Below are 6,000 nucleotides of genomic sequence, written 5' to 3'. Positions count from 1 at the left end.
GTTTGGGTTAGCTTTTCATTTTTTTAAACTCTTATAACTATTTCTGGTTCAGGTCTGAAAACTGAAATGCATTAATTTCAATAATTTATGTTTAATCATTACCCAACACTGTACAAACTGTACTGAAGAGTGTGCAATAATTAGCCTAACAATAGGGGTTGTGATGGACCTGCAGGAGAGGATCTCTGGAAGATGTGATAAAAAATAAATAAATTAATTAATTAAGAATTGTATATAAAAAAATCTAAACAGTAAAATAAAAAAATATACAAGTAAAATTATAAATTAAATTATGAATTAAAAATTCCAGATAATATTTTAATAATCTGTTTTGGCTTGGATTTAGTGCAATAAAACCCAATAATTTTATTTTTATTTATATTTATTTATTAATTACACTGAAAATTTGGTGTAGAAATAATTTTCACTCAGAAAAAAGTCCACGTCACGCAAGAAAAGATTAATAATTAGTGTGCACGATTTACTAATTTGTTCCCTCAATGTACTAAAATCTGCTCACAATTACTATTTAGTTCCCTTGATTTGCTAAATCAATTAATAATTCATTCTCTCGATTTATAAATCATTTACACGATTTAGCAAATCAAGGGAACGAATTAGTAAATTGTGCGATTCAGCCTACTTTTTTCCTGTATGCCATGTGCAGGGCTCCGCAGTAACCACCCCAAACACCCTAGCAACATAGGATATGCCTTAGCAACCTAAAATAATGACTCTGCCATTGCTTTGTGTTTGCATTTTTGTGTCTGATATTATTTTTAAATAAAATAACATTTTTAGAAGTTAATAATATTTGAATTATTTGAAATCTTAGAATTGTTCATGTTATTTATTTAGACTGAAGGGCTTCAGCTGCCAAAGAAGGTTAGAGAACCTCTGTTCTAATACATTATATAAAACTAGTGTTCTAATGCATGCAGTATGGATGGATTATAATTAAACAGCCATGTCAGTACATACCTAATTTATTTTACTGCTTTGGTTTTCTATCTTGAGAACGTTTTCAGGTTTTAAAGGTGAGAAAGTATAAGGGTTCAGTTCTCACACGGTATGCTACATATTTAACTGAAGAACCCATTTGCGTAAAGACAGAAGTGGTTTGCTTTCATCCAAAGTGCTGAACTTTATTTCCCTTCAAAAAGGCAAATATGCTATCAGAAACAAAATGCTGATGCTCAAACCCCCGAGAGGAAACATGCTGACCTGTAGGTTGCACACGTCCAGTCAGACCAGTGGTGAGAGGTTCAGCGAGCGAACACGTGTGCCCAGAGGACAGACCGGAGGAGAAATTCAGGCTCCAGGGGTTTGGAGATCAATGCACATCAATTCTGTGCTCCATTTTTCTGCCTCTCTTCCTCATTGGAGTGCTTAATGAGAGCCAGTTTGAAACATGCTGATTCCCTAAAATTTATTTTTGGCATGGACATTAGTGCAATTTGCATAGAGTAATCAGACCGGTAATCAGTCTTGCTCGGCTGTTTTCCACAAAAACTTGCACGGTGATACAGGTGTAACATTTTGCAACTCTACACCCATATGTGGATTTGCATCTGTTCATTTCTATTTGGGTCACTGGACTACAGAGAAAGTTTTGTAAATTAAAAAGAGAGCCATGGTACTTTTTGTACATGATGGCTGCAACATTTGCATGGGCAAGAATGACTCAAATGAAGTCAAACGTGTTCAAATCAAATTTCCTGATTGATTTGTGAAATTCTGAAACTTTTAGGTCACATCCATTGATCTGATTTTCAGAAATCTTGGAAGGAATAGACAGACACTCTGTCTGGGGTAACGTACCCATTGCTGTGCCTGCAAACATGCTGCCGCCCCCTTATTCTACAGCGGTGGGGGAGCAACGGCATGCTGGGAAAACAAACCACAGGCAAAATCAGTGAGATAACTAGGACAGGTCCAAACTTTTCAAATAGACACTGATTTCGAAATACAGCCCTGAAAGGCAAAAAAAGATGAAACCGAAGAGGACGTTGTTCTGACACTGCTCACTTGTAGACCTTTGGGTTTATGGCTAAATTGAAGTTTGAAAATGTGTTTTAAGGCAGTGTGTTTAGATTTTGTACTAACTTGGATTTAAGGATGAATCTCAAAACCTGTGCGGGTCAAATATTACCCAAAAGCAAAGCAAAAATAATGAAATAATAAATTATCTTTTGCAAGTCTTTTGACTTTGAGTCAAAAGACATACTTTTTCACACTGTATATATATATAACCCTAAAAGTGTTTTTTTTGTTGTTGTTGTTGTTTTTTTTTGATTGGTCAAAGACATCCATTGCGTGTTCACACAGGAAAACAAAAACGGCACAAGTGGAAACACACAATTGTTGTGAATGGATGCTTATTCAAAGGTCTTGGCTGCATTTTTTTTTAAGTTAACTTTTAAAAATGCAGTTTTTTGTTTCAGCTTCAGGTCAGTCAGAGCACTCCTGGTATGTACAGCCGTACACCTGCAGGCGCCAATTAAAACAATATCACATCTACAAGTTGATATGGGCAGTGGTCAAAAAGGCAGTAATGCTTTTTTTTTTTTATCACACGGCATCTTTTATAACAACAGATCAATGTAGGACAAATAAAAGTTTACCCATTTACTGCATTTTAAATAATGACAATAGGCCTACTAATTATATTCAGTTTTATGTTTTGTGACAGTGAATATTCCCTGTCATGTTAACAACCCATGCATACATCATTTTTAGAATGCTACATCACACTCACAGTTCAATAAACAACCACGTAAATATGTTTGTAAAACTTTTTTTATGCGACTAAGCTTCTGCTACCAACTGATATAACTAATGACTAATAGGCTAACAATTTCTGAGAAGTTATTAGTAACATTAAGGGGGCAGCACCATTATTAGATATTGCCTTCATACTTTAAGAAGTTAAAATTGAGTAATTTACATTTTAGACCCACTAGTCCCTCCAGAAAATAAATCTGAAAACAGAAATAATTTGAGCTCAATTGTGCAAATCTTTTTTTTTTTTTTTTTTTTTAGTAACAAGCTCCATGATGTTGAATCGGTGTTCAGGCCTCTCTGTGACTAACAAGGTTTAATCTTGGCTGACAAAACCACGGAAGCACCTGATTCAGCATTCACCTCATACCATATGCGCTTTCTCGGCCCTTAAAATATCTTATCTTCAGAATTAGACCTTAATTTCTCCTCTGTCTGGTTGATATTTCCCGGGGCATGATCATTTGCGCAGCATGGATTGTATCAGATTCATGCAAATAAGGATCATCGGTGACAGACTTTGATTATAACATCAAAGGGAAAGTTTGAGTGGTTAGGGTGCACGCCGAGGCCAGCAGAGTAAAGGTTTCGCATTGAAATGATGCCGATTTGCATATATGCTAATGAGGGCACTATTACATTTTACTAGTAGCTTTCTGCTTTCAGGGTAGGGAAATCCTTATTCGACTTGTTCAGGTAATCAGGTCACTCACTGTGAATCTCTTTAATTCTTTATACATGCAAGTATGAGAGTGTTATGACTCATGCTAAATAGTCATGAGATAAATTAGGCTAATTAAGAGCTGCTTACAGTACAAGGTCACAAAAGCGTGCAGAATATATTTGTAGCACATAAATGTGTAATTATGTTCCTCTCCGCTTATTTCTGAATGTTTTTTTTTTTTTTTACACGTTAGCCCAACATAGATCTTTGCAACAAATTCAACCTTTCCAATGTACAACTGGGTCACATGCACTCAAATGCTCATGAATTGTTAATCAAAGAGTTTGTATAAATTGCACGCATTGCAAATGTTTGGGAGACAACAAGAACACCACTGTTTGCATTTTGTTCGTTTGGATAACTGTGGACATTAATATTGAAGTGTATGTGTCTTAAACCCAGTTGGTGACAGGTAATTTATAGCATTGTTTACAGTGTACAAATTAAAATTATTAATATGCTCTGTATCCTGATATATATATATATATATATATATATATATATATATATATATATATATATATATATATATATATATATATATATATATATATATTTAAGTTACAGGTGGTCAGAAATTATAGGAACCTAAATTAAAACTACAATCTATATAAAATATTGGTACTTTGATAAAAATGTCATACAAATTAATTTTGTCAAAATCCATGGCCATTATATCAAGATTTTTAATGAAAATATATCTGCTGTTGGTGGCCAAATGTTTTAATTATAAGGAATTTAAACAATTAATTAGCTGTTTCTTTTGCTCATTATGCACTCGGAAAAAAAAGTTTTTTCTGAGAGTGAGGCTGTATTTATATGAAAAAAAAGTATATATATATATATATATATATATATATATATATATATATATATATATATGTATATATATATATACACACACACACACACACACACACACACACACACACACACACACACACACATATATATATATATATATATATATATATATATATATATATATACACACATATATATATAAAAATAAAAATGTTTTTTTTTTTGATTTTATATGTCTTTAATGTCAGTTGACGTTAATATGTGCCTTCTGCTAAAGCTTTTTAGATTTTTAAGTTAAAATATTAAGCTAAAAATATCTGAAGTTTAGGGAAATAGATTTAAAGCTGAACTTTTAAAATAAATGTGACATTTTAAGGGAAAACAAACATTCAGATACATATTTTAACTTCAAATCTTGATTTTATCTGTTAACTACACTTGGATTTTAATGTTTGTATAATCTGCAATGTCACAGCTGTAAAAATGCCTGTAACTTATAGTCAGAAGTCTTCTGCGGCATAATCTGATTCTAATAGTGTGCATTATGTTGTGTGGGAGCTGCTCAGCTTGTTGCGTGACCTCCTGGTGTCCTGTCTGCCTGTGCTCACTCAACAGGAAGGAGAAAGTGATGGAGGACAAGTTTCATGCATCGTCACAACACACATCCGCAACAGTGAACTCTGTTATCTCCGATGGCTGAAGCTGTGAAACGAGGCTGTCTTTGAATTGAACTTATCTTATCTAACAGTTTTGTGGGACAGACTCAATATTTGACATCTAACTGCGGAAGAAAGTCACTTTAGCTGTCTGTGGAAAGTGCAACTCAGTTCAGTGTTGAGAGTATGGTTCTTTAAATCAACTAGAAGCAATAGTATTTGAATGCAATTTAAGGCACACTTAAAAATGCCTGAAAGTCAATAAATTTACTTTTCTTTATCAATTTCGATCAGAAACCATAAAGTCTCCAAATCAACAATTACAAGCTAATTGCAGTTAAAAAAGGTCTTACATTGGAAGAATTTAAAGTCTTTAAAATGTAAATATATGACACTAAACATTGCATGTACTGCAAAAAAAAAAAAAAAAAAATGAATATAAGAAACTGAACAAGTCGATGGTAAAAAAAAAAAAAAAAAGGGGAAAAAACATGTCAATGAATAATTAACAGAAATACACTTTAACATAGGGTTTGGTGTTTTAACACTATTTAATGCAATAAATGTCGATATTAATTCCAACATTTCAAGATGTATAAAATGTAACTTTAATGTATTATGAACAAAACCTGCAGAAACTTTTTTTTTTATATTAATAACTCAATGTTATATTTTATATGCAGTGCAGTTACAGTCGGACAATGCTCTTTTTAGCAGTCACTGTATGCATGGAAAACCTAAATTCTCAGACTTGTTTTGCAGTATAATGATGTTTGTATGGGTTCTGTAAATGTGATCATTCACCTGAAATGAATTCTGGGTATAATCCGCTTCAAGGTGACATTTGCACATGAATGGTTTCAGCATGCAGAGAACCATCCAAATGGGCAAGTGATACTCTTGGCAAAGGCAAACACAGTTGCTAATATTTTGTCTCCACATAGATGACAACTTTCATAATGTGAAAGTGCAAGCTGACAGTCTCTTGCTACAGTATATGCAATGTAGTCATAAATCAGTTTGAAGACATTAAAT

This window comes from Carassius auratus, chromosome 36 (genome assembly GCF_003368295.1).
Source record: "Carassius auratus strain Wakin chromosome 36, ASM336829v1, whole genome shotgun sequence".
Taxonomy (NCBI): Eukaryota; Metazoa; Chordata; class Actinopteri; order Cypriniformes; family Cyprinidae; genus Carassius; species Carassius auratus.
The sequence above is the reverse complement of the archived record's forward strand: the minus strand, read 5'-3'. Positions refer to the sequence as shown.